The 14,904-nt window shown below is 53.0% G+C and overlaps 1 protein-coding gene across 15 annotated transcripts in view; it reads left to right on the top strand.

Moving 5' to 3' along the window:
* Window positions 1-14,904, top strand: part of RALGPS1 (Ral GEF with PH domain and SH3 binding motif 1) — a 311,271-nt gene that overhangs the window by 262,655 nt on the left and 33,712 nt on the right. The window lies entirely within an intron of this gene.

Genomic DNA, 14,904 nt, shown 5'->3' with positions numbered 1-14,904 from the left:
GGCTCCCTGGAAGATCCTGAGTGTTAGAGCCTGGGCCTGAACAACCCCAAGAGAGGCAGGATCAGAGCCCCAAGTTGGGAGCACACACAAGGTAGAGAAAGCCCCAGCATCTTCTCCAGGCTCTCTGGACCCTTAGCAGGGCTGCTGCCCAGGCTTGGGTTTATGTGCCCTGGAGGGGTGTGAAGGATACCCAGGATATTTAGTGCCACCAGATGCAGGTGGCTCATCAGACTTGTGAAACACACACACATACACTGTCCCCTAGTGATGTGAGCCCAGGCTTTGCAGTCAAGCCCGAGCTCCGCTGTTTCCTGGCTTTGTCGCTTTACCTGTAATCTTCAGTGGCCTCATCCACAGAATGAAGATAATATGAGGACTTACCTTCTTGGGTTGTTGTAATCCTGAGTAAGCTCATGCCTGCCTGTAAGGTGCTCTGCTCACACTAACGTTGTGAAAGTGTGCTCAGTGTTGGCTGCTTCATCTTTATTATTTAATGATTACCTTTTACTCATATTCCAACTGGCTCTCAGTGACAGGAGCTGTCCACTGCTGTCCAGGGAGAGGTCGGCGGGGTGGGGGGTCGAGGGGAACCCAACAGCACTTCCTCCTGCTGGTTTGTGCTCTAGGTCATAGCACCCTGGGTTCTAGGCTACTGCAGTCTTGGACAAGTGACTTACCCCTTTGGGCCTCTTTTTTTTTTTTTTAACCTATAAAATGGGATGATGAAACCCTCCTCCGAGGAACGCTGGAATGTCAAAAACAAAATACTATTTCCAAGGCACTCAGCTCAGAGTCTGATGTGCTGTGTTTGTAAGGGAGTGGCTGTTGCAAGCTGCTATCTGGTGCCACACTTCCCCTAGCCCGTTGACCTGCTGAAGCCACTCTCCTCACTCTCCAGTGCCAGGCCAACCTCTGTAACAGCTCCTGGTGGACACAGGACCACAGAGCCCATAGGGCCAGTGTGGCAGCCTCTCATGAGCCCCACCCAGTAAGGCTCTGCCCTGATTCCTGGGGGGACTCCGGGCTGCTTGCCTTTTCCAGCCTCTCCTGGCTGCATTGTACAAGCCGGACCCTGCCTCCAGCACCCCTCGGGACCTCTGGTATCTTAGAGAGACATGCTAGTTGATTCTCGAGGCCTTTGGAAATGCTGTTTTCTATACCTCAAGACAGTCCTGGCGGAAACTTGATTTTCACAGGGTTTCCATAAGCCCAGTATTAAAATATCTCTTGCAGTCTTCCACATCCATTGCCTTCCATATGTGGCAGGTGCCACCAGCAAGGGTGGCCAGAAGGAAAGCTCCTAGTGCTGGTCTTGTCTCTACTTTGTCATCTCTGACATTCTAGAACACCTTCCCCCTCGGTCAGCATTGCTCCTTTTAGATGCTCAGCCACCTACACCTGACCTGTGGGGGAGGGGGAGGGAGCAGGGCAGGGTTCCTATCAGAAGACTGTATGAGACAGCAGTTGTTTAGAGCTACAGAAGGAATGCTAGCAAAGACTAGCCTATTGCTTTGGGAGATAGTGCCAGAATTCTGGAGCAAAGTGGAAGTGGTGGTCTGTCCTTCTGTGTCCCCTCCAAATTAGTGTGAATAAGAGGCCTGTTTGGCCTTTGCAGCCTCTTCAGTTCAATAGCCTTAACAGGATGAGCCACATCCCTGGACTTCTCTAAATGCCAAGAAGTCTCCATGCCACACTTGTTGCTCTTCAGACAGCTCTGGAATACTCATCTCCCAGTGCCCCTTCTTGCTGCCTGATTCCATGCTGGAGCCACTGAGCAGGGAGAGGTGGGAGGGCCCAGCGTCAGGCACAGGGTGGTGTTCACCTTGGCGTGAGCCAACTCTGCCTCTCCCTAGTGGCTGTGTCCATCCACAGGCCACAACCTAGCCTCACCTCTGCCTGAGAGTAGCAAGGCCTCTGTGAAGTTCTCCTCCCCAGGCCCCTCGCTCAAGCCTTAGACATTCTTCCCCTCGTTTTTGTGGTCTGCTGCTGCTCATCCTGTTGGGCTCGGGGCGGCCTTTATTTCAGCTCTTGACTTCTTTATGGCACTCACCACAACTTGTCATTTTTCTCTGTCTGGTCACTGGGCCCGACTCATTCGTCATTGAATCTTCAGCACCTGGCGTCATGCCTGCCTTTTGTAGATGCTCCATTTTCGTAGGGTTTTTGGAGGAGACGGATGGATGGGTGAGTGGGTGGGTGGGTGGATAGATGAGTGGATAAAGAGCCAGGCTGCAGCTCTGGGTGGGCCTCTGGTGTCCACTGGTCCAAGTGTGGAGGAGGTCCTGGTGCTGCAGCCTCATGACTGAGGCTCAGAGGGCCCCCTCCTCCCTGGTGCCTCCAGCCTCACCTCCAGCCCAAGCCCTCATCTGCCAGTCTGGCTCTCCCTAGCACCCGCCATTCAACACGCCTGCAGGCTGCTTCCTGCCAGGGCGATGGCAACAGAGGCTTCCTCTTCCCCTCCAGGCATCTATCTGACCCAGCTGGTCCCTTCATTTCACCACCATCTGCCCCACTATCTCCTCCCTGAGGAAGAGCCCAGGGCCCTGCCTCCGCCTCCGCCTCAGCCCCAGCCCCCAGCCCAGGTCTGCACTGAGTAACACTGGCTCCCCCTGCTAAGGTTAGGGAGAAGACCAGGAGGTTGCAGACCTGGAGCCGGTCTTAGACAACTAAAAGTGCTAATTGGGGGCCTCAAGAATGGGGTCACTCACTGGGCCCTGGGGCAGGAAAGGCAGCACTGCATTTCCTGGCCTCTTTTGACCCCTGACTGTCCTGGAAGTCAGCAGGGGAGCCAGGAGCCAGCCCTGGCCCAGCCTCCTCAGGTACAGCCTCCTTTCCCACGATCCACCCACACCTCTACTTGGCTCTGTTGTTTATTAGCCATGTGAGAGCAGAAACCAGCAAGCCAGCCAACCTCCAGCATCAGAGCCCTGGCAAGGGACAGAATGGACCCCAGATGGTTCACATGAAGAGACTTTAATGAACAGAACCAGTAAAGCATGGCGAGGCACCCCTGGGCCAGCCCAGGGTCCTGGGGAGGTTGGAGTCCTAGGCTGAAGGGCATGGGGAAGAAGTGTTACCAACCCCAGGGATGGCTGAGTTCTGGAGGGTGGTTGGCTGTGCAGGGTCTGTGGGCAGGGAGGGGGAAGCAGGAGGGAGCAGAGAGAAATCCCTGGCCTCTCTCTCCTCCAGCCCTCAGTCTGCTGCCAGAGCCTTTCCTTGGCCAAATCCAGTAGAAAGCTAGGGGCAAGGGGTCCAGGAGATGCATCTCAGGGGGCAGCCTCCCCCGACTAGAAGTGGCAAGTGGACGGGGCAAAAAATGCAACCGAGTTGTGCAAACGGACTACTCAGCATACTGCCAAGCCTCAGTGACTCCATCTGTAAAGTGGACATAAAGTCTCCCTCCTTCACAGGGTTGTGTTGTTAGCACAGTGCCCAGCACAGAACACACGTGGTAGGTGGAACTTGATCGTGGTGATGTGATTATCATAATTGTCAATATTGTGATTCTGCCTGATTCTGTGATTCATCACTGAATCAGCCTGCAGCTTTTATCTAAACATCCCTGCCCCGGGGAAGCCTTCTCCCCACTGTCACCCCCACCCCGATCAGGTCAGGCCCTGTAACAACCAGGCCCTGGCAAACTGGGGGACAAATCCACCCTCTGTTTTCATATGGGCACAGCCAGCCCTCTTGGGTTGACATATTGCCTGTGGCTGTTTTCATGCAGCAGTGGCAGAGTTGAGTGGTTGGGACAAAGACCCTGTGGCCTGCAGAGCCTGAACTATTTACTATCTGGTTTTTACCGGCACATGCTAGCCCCGGCTCCTTCCCGCAGCTGGCCCTCGTGCCCCTCCGTGGCACTTCCCTCTGCAGTGATGGCACAGTTAGCTGTGTGCTTATTTGCCCATGTCTGTCTGCCCTGCCAGACTGAAAGCCCCCTGAGGAAGGGCCCAGTCTAGAATTCCTAGAGCCCAGGACAGAAATCCCTCCATCAGCCACAACTCTTCAAGCTCCTCACAGGGTCCTGTAGGCACCTGGTCCTCGGAGGCAGCTCCAGAGTGGGCCGACTGCTGACTCGGCACAGCCTTGGGAGAAGTGCTGATGCCGGCAGTTTTCCACAGCAGAGCGAGCCCCAGCTTATAGGAGTGTTTTCAACCAATTTTCCAAATCCCTGGCTTCAGCCCTGGAAGCAGGATGTGAAGGTTTTCATTGATCACCAGAGAATCGAGGAGTGCCTGGAAGGCTTCAGACACACTTGGGGGTCCCAGCTTCCCACTAGCAGCCTCGTAAGACAGAGAGCGGGTGCTGCTGCAGCTGTGGAGCAGCCTGGGGTCCTGGGGAGGTGGAGCCAGAGGGGCAGCTCCAGGGAGGCCTTTCTGGACCTGGCAGCCAGACTGAGCGGCGTGGCAGGAGCCCGACCAGACTCAGGGACAGGAATGTGCCTCTTGCAGTCCCAGGAATGGGAGGAACGCAGGCTTCCCCGGCTCCTCAGGAGGGGGTTTAGGCTTCAGCTCGGTGCCCTTTCCAGTAGGCACATCCCCCCACACCTGTCAAGGAGAGGCCCGAAGACGTGCTCATTGGTTCATTCACCCAAGACTTCCGGGCCAAGGGCTTGCTATGAGCCAGGTGCCCAGTGAGAGAAGGCAAGAACCTGCCCCCCAAAGTTCACGTTTTAGTGGGGGAAACAGGCAGCAAAAGCTGCCAGGGGCAAGGACGGGCGCACTGAGGAACCTGAAAGGAGGCAGTAGGGGCGAGACCAATGTGACGGGCGGTCTCTCTGGCCCTCTTCTAGGCAGCGCCCGCACCTCTACCCCTCTACCCAGCCCACCTGCCCTGGCATTGACAGCGGCCCAGGTCTTGCCCTCTGAGGCCTTGATTCACGTCCGAAATGGTCTATGGGCTGAGGCTGCCCTTTGTCTCTGGGTTGGTCCCTGCCCCCCACAGAGAGCTGGCCCCCACTTTCCACTGCTGCAGAATGACTGCGTGGGCAGATCCATACCAACAAATAGGCTGTGAGAAAGGAAATGGAGAAACCTTCTCAGTTTCTGTGTCTGTGGAGAAAAAAAGGCCAAGAATGCCACGTTTTCCATTTTCCCTCCACATGTAATGTTTAGTTTCTATAAATGAACTAATATTTTCCTGGAGAGAAAAAAATCATAAAGAACGCTGACCCCCAGAGAGGGCAAGTAATGTTTGTGTGTACTTTGGAACTGGTGAAGACATTTCCAGATTTTGTTAGTCCCGCCTCCACGTGGCTTTACCAACTGACAGGTTTTTTCGGAAGATTCCTGGGCAGCACCGCGAGTCCAGGAAAATCTTCGGCCTTGGCCTCTGGTTTCTGTGCTCGCACTGTGAGGACTGCTCTCTGACACACCTGTGTGTCTCCCTGTCGTATTGCCTGGTGGTAGAAACCACCTCTGGAGTCAGGCAGAGCTCAGTTCAGAGCCTGGCTCCAGCAGTTCTTAGCTGTAGGCCCTTGGGCCATTGGTTTGATCCCCGTAAGTCTGTTTTCCTATTGGAGAAATAGGAATAGGAATCTTCACACAGACATACTTCACAGGGTCTCTGGGGAAGTCCCCTTAGTCCAGCGCCTGGCATACACTCACCTCTTAAGAGTGTTAGCTCGTGGCCTCCCAAGCAGGCTCTGGTGCCGTCCAGACATCGGGGAGTTGGTAGGGGGACAGAGGGAGCTCCTGCTGGGGCAGTCACCAGCATACCAGTACTGCTGTCACTCACGAGCCACCCCAGAACCTAAGGGCATGAAACAACCATTTTACTACATGCATAGACTGTGTGGGTCAGGAAGCTGAACAGGGCTGGGGCTGGAGCTGGAGTCACCTGGAGCCATCTTCACTCACATGCTCAGTGCTCGCTGCCAGATGGGGCTGGGGCTACAAGTGGGGGGCGTGGAACACCTACCTGTGGCCTCCCACTGTGGCCTGGGCCTCCTCACAGCGTGGCAGCTTCAGTATCAGCAGCCTCCGGCAGGGCAGCTGGCTTTCACCCAGAGCAAATGGCCAAGGAGAGCAGGGTAGAACCTGTATCACAGAGCCCTCATGAGCCAGCCTCAGAAGTCACGCAGCCTTACTGCTGCCACACTCTGCTGCTCAGGGCAGTCACGAAGGCCTGCAGATCCAAGGAGAGGGACATAGACCCTACCACTGAATGGGAGCAGCATCAGAGACTTTGTGGATGGGTTTTAAAGCCAGCACCTCAGCTGTTCCACGGGAGGGAAACAGAGACTCCAAGAGTTACATAACACCAGTGATAGCAGCTGAGCTGCACTGAGCATGTACTGTCTGCCAGGCACCATCGTAAGTATTCTCCTGTGCTCACTCAGTGACCCTGACACAGACACTGCGAAGTGGGGCCAGTGTCATCCTCATTCTACAGGTGAAGATGCAGGTGCTCGCCCAGCCTCATGCATTGAGGAAGTGGCAGAACCAGCTGCCAAGCCCAAGGCTCTGGACAGCCTCTGGGCTCTGTCCCTGCAGCTCCATGTATCTGTATAGTGCAAGTGAGCATTACATTGGCATGTCCTTGACTTTCCTGCAGTCACTTTTGAGACACACATTGTCCCCAGTTGGTCCTCAGAAGGCAACTTCCATGTAAGAATCAGAACTCAAAACCTGATCTGACATTAAATCTAATCTCCTTGTCTCAGCCTGGTTGGGGTGCTTCAGGCCTGGCAGCTTGTGGCAAGAGAGCAGGGGTGTTTGGCCCTTCTCCCTCCCTAGGCCTTTCTCCATCTCTTTGGCCTGCAGCAACTGGAGGAGAGGATACAGTGGTAATTGGAGCATAGGGTGATATGGGCCACATCCAGGCAGGGAGTTGGCCAGAGGTGAGTTTGAGTCTCGCCTCTTCTGCTTGACCTGGACGTGACAGGCTGCTGAGATGGAGGCTCCAAGAACAAAGGAGATGTGAAATTCCAGAGTAATGGGCCACAACTGGCCTCCTATCCCTGGAGCTCCTCATGCAGGGCCCCTCCCGCCCATCCTTTCCGAAAATATAAACGGGCAAAGAGAGTATGTTTCCCCTGCAAATCTCATGTTTAGGGGCTAGGCATGGTGGTTCATGCCTGTAATCCTGGAACTTTGGGAGGCTGAGGTAGGCAGATGGCTTGAGCCCAGAGTAGAGTTTGAGACCGGCCTGAACAATATGGCAAAACCTCATCTGTTAAAAAAAAAAAAAAATTAGCCAGGCATGGTGGCTTGTACCTTAGCTTCCTGAGGCCCTCACTGGAAGCAGATGCTGGCAACATAATTCCTTATAGCCTGTAGAACCATGAGCCAGTTAAACCTCTTTTCTTTCTTTCCTTTTTTTTTTTAAAGACGGAGTCTCGCTCTGTCACCCAGGCTGGAGTGTAGTGACATGATCTGGGCTCACTGCAACCTCTGCCTCTTGAGTTCAAGTGATTCTCCTGCCTTAGCCTCCCGAGTAGCTAGGATTACAGTTGCCTGCCACCATGCCCGGCTAATTTTTGTATTTTTAGTAGAGACGGGTTTCACTATGTTGGCTAGGCTGCTCTTGAACTCCTGACCTCAGGTGATCTGCCCACCTTGGCCCCCCAAAGTCCTGGGATTACAGGCATGAGTCACCACGCCCAGCCTAAACCTCTTTTCTTTATAAATTATCCAGCCTCGGGTATCCCTTTATAGTACTGCAAATGTACTAATTCATAACCCCACTCCTAGTACCTATTTTCTGTGTTAGGCCATTCTTGCATCACCATAAAGAAATACCTGAGACTGAGTAATTTATTTTAAAAAGAGGTTTCATTGGCTCACAGTTCTGCAAGCTTTACAAGCTTGGTACCAACATCTGCCTGGCTTCTGGTGAGGTCCTCAGGAAGCTTACAGAAGGTGAAGGATGGACAAGCATGTTACATGGTGAGAGCAGAAGCAAGAGAGCCAGGGGTGAGGAGAGGGGAGGTCCCAGACTTTTGAACAACCAGATCTCACGTGAACTGAGTGAGAACTCACTTATCACCAACGGGATGGTGCTAAACCATTCATGAGGGATCTGCCCCCCAATCCAGTCACCTCCCACCAGGTCTTGCCTCCAACACTGGAAATCACATTTCAACATGAGATTTGGAGGGGGCAAACCATTTCACAGGGCCTTCTAGCTGGCAGCTGATATCGCTGATGCTTCTTCTCCCAGGCACTTTCATGGGTATTTCAGAGATTCCACAAGTCCCTTGACCCAGGCAGATGCAAGTCTATTTGGGGGACCCCTGCAGCCCCGTCCATGCCCCCCACAAAGTCTGGTGCCCACTGCCAGCTTCCTGATGCTTGGGTCCCCTCCAGCCCTCAACTCTGCCAGCTTTTCTCACACGGGCCACCTCGGTCTACAGGAGGCTGTACCTGTCCTCATTCTAACAGACCTGTGAGCACAACAGGTCTTCTAGCACAGCCGTTTGGCCTGTGGCCACCACTGTCTTCTAGCACAGCCGTTTGGCCTCGTGAGGCCTGAGTAAAGCATAGCAGCTCCCTTGGGTCTCCTGACTGGTAGAGACATAGTTCAGCCTCCCCAGGGGGTCTGTGGAGACTCCCCCCAACTATGTGTGAGTAGAAAAAGAGTCCCGGGGCAAGGGGTAGGCCCTCTCTCCACATGCTCTTCTCTCCAGAAACATACTCTATCTGCCTGTTTATATTTTCAGAATAGATGGGCGGGAGGGGCCCTCTGTGAGGAGCTCCAGGGATAGGAGGCCAGTTGTGGCCCATTACTCTGGGATTTCACATCTCCTTTGTTCTTGGAGTCTCGCATCTGTCACGTCAAGGTCAAGCAGAAGAGGTGAGACTCAAACCTACCTCTGGCCAACTCCCTGCCTGGATGCGGCCCAGCTCCTCACGAGTACCAGCAGCTCCCCCGGCATCTGCTGCTCCGCGCTCCCCGTGGCCTAGGAATCTGCCCTAGGACCGGTGATTGGATGCCATTTACAGAAAGAAATGATCAAGGTCAACCAGGTGCAGTGGCTCACACCTGTAATCCCAGCACTTTGGGAAGCTGAAGCAGGAGGATCGCTTGAGTCTAGGAGTTCAAGACCAGCCTGGGCAACATGGCAAAACCACATCTCTACAAAAGTATAGAAATTATCTGGGCATGGTGGCGCGTGCCTACAACGCCAGCTCCTCACGGCTTAGGCGAGATCGCTTGATCCCAGGAGGTGGAGGCTGCAGTGAGCCATGATCGCACCACTGCGCTCCAGCTTGGATGACAGAGTAAGACCCTGTCTCAAGAAAAAAAAAAAAAAAGAGAATGAACCAGGCCCTCTGAGTGATGTGTGAGACAGTTCTTGGCTGTCGGGGAGAACTCGTGAGAGCTGCATGTATGAGAAACAATGTGTGTGAATGTGAAAGTGACCAGCTCCCAGGCTCCACTGTGAAACCTGGCCAGAGAAGGGTTTCAACACAGACTTTCTGTGCAGAGGGGCCCCAGTGTCCTGGAGAGACACGGGGTCTGGCAGACCTGGAGAGGGCCTGAGTCCTTGGGAACCGGATTCTCAGCATGGGCAGGAGGGACACTGAGGACACTGAGCCCCCTTCACATTAGGCAAAAGTCACTCTGTGCACCAGAGGCTCAGAGTGGCACCTGCAAGAGCACCCAGTTGCACAGTTGTCAAGCCCCCTTCTCCAATGAGAAAACGTAGGCTCCGAAGGATGAGACTCGACTGTGAGCTCCCAGCTCAGCGTGGGGCAGAGGCTGGACTGGAACCCAAGTCTTGTGACTCCAAGCTGAGTAGTTTCCCTTCTGCCACAGCTGCCTCCCATTAATTTCCGATGTGCGATACTTGGAAAGTGCCTGTGTGAGCGGCAGCAGGGCTGCCAGGCTGCTTAAATAGGGCAGTGCTGTCCCAGGCAGGCCACTTGGATGCTGCTGGAAATCCGTGGGAATGAGGCTTCCCGTCCCAAACACGTCTTCTTCATCTACCCAGTGGCCTCCAGACATCAATCCCAAAATGAACTTCTCATCATGTCCCCAAAACCTGACAATACCATGGATACCACTCCACTGACGGTCACTCCAAGTCCCCCTCCCTCCATACCCCTAGCCTGTGGTGTCAAGTCTTGGTGTCAAGCAACATCCAGTTGTTCTCCAACCAAAGCAAACTTTCTAGGGTACACATCTGAATGCATCAGTGCCCCTTCCTAAAAATCTCTACACCGTCCCCTCATTGAACTCCAGGCTTCTTCAAAGGCCCTGCTCTCTGTCACCCCGAGTCTGTGCACATGCTCTTCTGTCTGCATCCATCACTGCTCCTGCTGGAGCTCTTGCACCTGCCTGGACATCAGACCCTCCAGGGGTCCCCTCTGTGTTCTCACATGCACCGTGCTCAGGGCTATCCTGTTCACTGACTGCTCACCCGGGCAAGTTCCTGAACTCTTCCCCCGTCCAGTTCTACATCCTAAAAGTAAGATAGCAACAGTACTTGCATGGCAGTGTTAATGTGAGGCTTAATTAAGATCAGGTGTACAAAGCATTGATCACAGTTCCTGGTGCTTTGTAGATGCTCAGTAAACATTAGCTACTGTCATTATTACCATCGTTATTGTTGTAGTTATATTATTGGTATAGTTGTTGCCTTTACCGTATTTATTATTGTTAGTATTCTCATGTAAAAGTAGATGTCCCTCCTGGTCTAATTACCTGGCTACTTCTGTCTCTCCCACACTTGACTAGAAACTCATCTTTCTAATCCAGTGTAGTATCTCCAGCTCCTGCCCCAGGGGCAGGCCCAAGGTCAGGGCTCAGGAAAAGTTTGTCACATGAAGGAGGGAGGGATGCTGTATGGCTTACTCCTCACAGGGAGGCTGTCAGTCAGGGTCACCATTCCTGTTTTGCAGATGTAGAATTCAGGTTCAGAGGTGTGAGGTGACTTGCCCAAGGTCACTTAGCCTGCAAGTGGCAGACACAGGTGGGGGCCCAGGCCTGTGTGCCTTCAGATCCTGAGTCTTTGCCATCACTCTTCATCATCCTGTCCACTCCAAGGCCATTGTTAGGAGGCTCTGGGCTCCTTTCTTTTCCAATCAATGAGTGGTCTGTTGGGCAGCCTGTTGCTTTCTTGAAAGAAATGTAATGAAAACCAGATTTTTTTTCAACATGATATCTCGTTCCCCACAGAGACTGTCAGTTCTCATATGTTCCAATAAAACTGCTAAAGAAACAGCCACTTAAAGAGCTTTAAAGATTATTCATGGAAAAATTATGCTGAGGAAAAACGGAGCAATCCTCTGAGATAGTCAAGCCACATGGTCAGTTTTTCCAGCTGTCCGTGCCATATCGGGGCTGGCAGCAGGAACTGTACTCTGCTCAGCCAGCCCAGAGCCCTGGTGCATGATGACCACCCACACCCTTGCCCCTGCCCCGAGACATGGAGAAACAAACTTGCCAGCCACCAGCTCACAAGCGGTCCCAGAAGACACGTGTCCCTGGTGCTGTCACGTGGTGGCCACCCCAGGCTTGGCAGGGCAAGAACATGAGGCCTTTCAGTAGCAGAGGGTGTCACTTACTGGCAGGGAGGCCCCCCATCCCTGGGGCCCAGTTGAATGGGAATTCTTCTGCTTCCGCGTCAGACCCAGGCTGTTGGTCAACAATGCAGAAGAGGGGAGGAGCTGAGACCCAGAGCGGGGGGAGCAGCATCAGCTTTGAAACGGCGCCCAGGGAAGCTGCAGGCTCTTCTGCTGGGCCCCCCACCCTTCCTCCAGTTGGGTCAAGGGGCATCTGAGGCCAGGCATGCCTCCCGGGGCCGTCCATAGCCGAAAGAAGAGGGGGCAGATCCAGGCCTAGTCCTGCAGGGAGAGTCAAGAATTGAATGGAAGAGACCAAGGGCAAGTCCAGTGGGTTTGGGAGAGACTGAGCATGGGAATCGGAGCTAGAGGCAGGAAGCACATGGAGACAGATGGGAAAACGAGTCAGGCAGGAGTGAACAGGAAGGGCCAAAAGAAGTTACCAGAAGAGACTTGGAGCTTCCAACTGTGTGACTGCAGAGTGCCTCTGAGCCTTCCTTTAAAATGGCGGTGATAAAAGTTACTAACCTCATAGGAGTCAAAGAACAGGACTTTGAAGTGTTTACTCAAGTCTGGCCCACAGTGCGTAATAGATGCTAATTCCCATCACCTTCCTTTCCTCAAGGGTAGTAACTGGGTCTTACCCCCTACAGACTTCCTGGAGGAAGTGTCTCCAGTTTACTAGATCACTTCAGATATGGCCACCGTGTTCCTCCCTCCTCGTGTTCTGACCAGCACCTGACCTCTGAACAGTTAGCCTTCCTCCCCAGCCACCACAAGAGTGCCACACACCTGGGATCAAGTCCTGCCTCCAGTGTGTTGTAGCTCTGTAAGCCCCACTTTCGGATCTGTAAAATGGGGCTACTAAGAGTTTCCACCTCAAGTGTTGTGGCACAGGTACAGAGCACGGCGCCGGGTGCATCTCATTAGGTTATAATTATCATCATGATTATTACTACCACAACACCAGGTAGCCTTGGATTCCACTCCAAACCACAAGGGAGGAGCAATGCAATTTGACCTTCAGAAAACACTTTTCTGAGTCAGGGTGGGAGCCAGAGTGACTCAGGCAGCGAGACTGTAATCCCTCGCACACGGCTGCTGATAAACAAGGCAAGATCCACCCTCTACATGGATTCGTTTCTTGAGCAATATGTGCAAAACCAAAACAAAGCAGGATGGTTTTCATTCTTCCTTTTCCTCTCTGGAACAACTGCACTAGATGTTTCCTTCGGAACAGAGCCTGCCTTTATTGCAGCGCTTTGAGCAGAGTTTCTTCCCTGGGCTGCACAGCCGAATCACCTGGAGAGCTTTGGCTGACGGCAACGCCCAGACCCACCTGTGGCCCACAAAATCAGTCTCCAAGGGTGGGCCCAAGAAACTCCATTTTTAACACTCTCTCCAGATGGTTCTGATACATTCTTTGGTTAAGAATTAGAGCCTCTTTTTTTTTTTTTTTTTTTTTTTTTGAGATGGAGTCTCACTCTGTCACCCAGGCTGGAGTGCAGTGGCGCAATCTCAGCTCACTCCAACCTCCATCTCCCGGGTTCAGGTGATTCTCCTGCCTCAGCCTCCTGAGTAGCTGGGACTATAGGCACGTGCCACCATGCCTGGCTAATTTTTTGTATTTTTTAGTAGAGACGGTTTCGCCATATTGACCAGGCTGGTCTTGAACTCCTGACCTCGTGATTCTCCCGAGCCTCAGAGAAGATGATGACCACATGGAATCCCTTGCCAGGAAAATGCACACATACAAAAGCTTAGCTGCACTTTCAGTCCTCTGTACACCTCAAAGGCCTTCCATACACCTCTCCTGGGTTTGTGAAGTCTCAGCCAAGAACCTTTACTTTAGAGCCACACCTCTCCAGTTCCATTATTGTGGCTTGGTCTGTCAGATCCTGTTCTTGAGATGCCATCTGAAAAGCAGGAACTGGGGCCTCAGAGAGCCTCCCCTCTCTCCTGCCATCAAGCTAATTTATTGAGGCAGCTGCGCCAAGAGTCAGTGTCGGGTGGTGGGGTCTCTTTGTTAAGGTTCTTTGAACTGCAGCAACAAAGACAGACTCTGGCTGACTTCAACCAAAAGAGGAACCATTGGGCTGGGTGCAGTGGCTCATGTTTGCAATTCCAGCTGAGAGCCTGAGATCGGTGGATCACTTGAGGCCAGGAGCTTGAGACCAGCCTGGCCAACATGGTCTCAAAACCCCGTCTCTACTAAAGAAACCTGTCTCTACTAAAAATACAAAAAAAAAAAAAATTTAGTCAGGCATCGTGGCGTATGTCTGTAATCCCAGCTACTTGGGAGGTTAAGGCATGAGAGTCACTTGAATGCAGGAGGTGGAGGTTGCAGAGAGCCAAGATGGCACCACTGCACTCCAGCCTGGGTGACAGAGCAAGACTGTCTCCAAAAAAAAAAGAAAGAAAAAGGAACCATTGGCTCACAGAAACCAAGGAAGGATGAACAGCCAGGCCAGGGATACACTGGGTGTCAGGAACAACTGAAACAGAACTCTCTTCCACCTTGCTTTGTGGCCTCACTCAGTGAGGTTACTTTCTTTTTCTGTCACCACAGATCAGATTCCCTCACCACAAGCAGGGAAACATGGCCATCCTTATTTCTCATTCATCAAACAGAGATTGTCCTCAAATGCTTTCTAGGCTCAAATCCAAAAATCCTGGGGAGGGTGTCCACTCGTAGACCCATCAGCTGGGGCCAGAGGCGAGGCCGCTTTGGACTGGCATTGCCTCCCCTGTCTACATCAGTGGGAGGAGAATGTGCTTCCTGAGAAGGTGCCTGGCAGGTGGTCCCAGGTGTCTGCTCCATGCACTCACAAGGCCTAGACTTGAACCTAACCCCATCGCCAGCCAGGTCCTGGACGCATGCTTGATGCCTACCCACTGAGCTTCTACTACTCTACTTGCAAGTTGAAGCTAATAATATAGACCTCAGAGGAGTGCTGTGTGGACTAAATGTGAAGGCACTGCAGGGTCAAGGCAGACACAGATGACACACTCAAGTTGGGTGGTTGGAAGAGAGTTTCAGAATGGGGCTATTTACAAAGATGTGGGCAGAGTGTGGGGACCCCAAAGGACAGCTCAGTACCCCAGGGTTAGAAACAGACTGCCACCTCTCAGGAGTGACCCCGCAGGGAGAGAGCCAGAGGAGGCAGTGCCCCAGCCTGCTCCCCATCAGCCTAACCCAGTGAGGAGCCAGAGGGAGCCCACTGACCTAGCCCCATGTGCAGCCCCCTGGTCCATGGCACAGGGTGGAGGACAAATCTGGAGGGGCAGATGGAGATTCCAGCACAGCACCTGGCACAGAGTAGGTGACCACTATTTTTAAAGTAGTCTCACTTTAAATAATGAAATAGTTAATGCATGGGGAATACCCGTTGTC

Source organism: Rhinopithecus bieti, unplaced genomic scaffold (assembly GCF_001698545.2).
Source record: "Rhinopithecus bieti isolate Rb0 unplaced genomic scaffold, ASM169854v2 scaffold_22745, whole genome shotgun sequence".
NCBI classification, from domain to species: Eukaryota; Metazoa; Chordata; class Mammalia; order Primates; family Cercopithecidae; genus Rhinopithecus; species Rhinopithecus bieti.
Note: the sequence above shows the minus strand (reverse complement) of the source record. Positions and strands in the feature narration are given on the sequence as shown.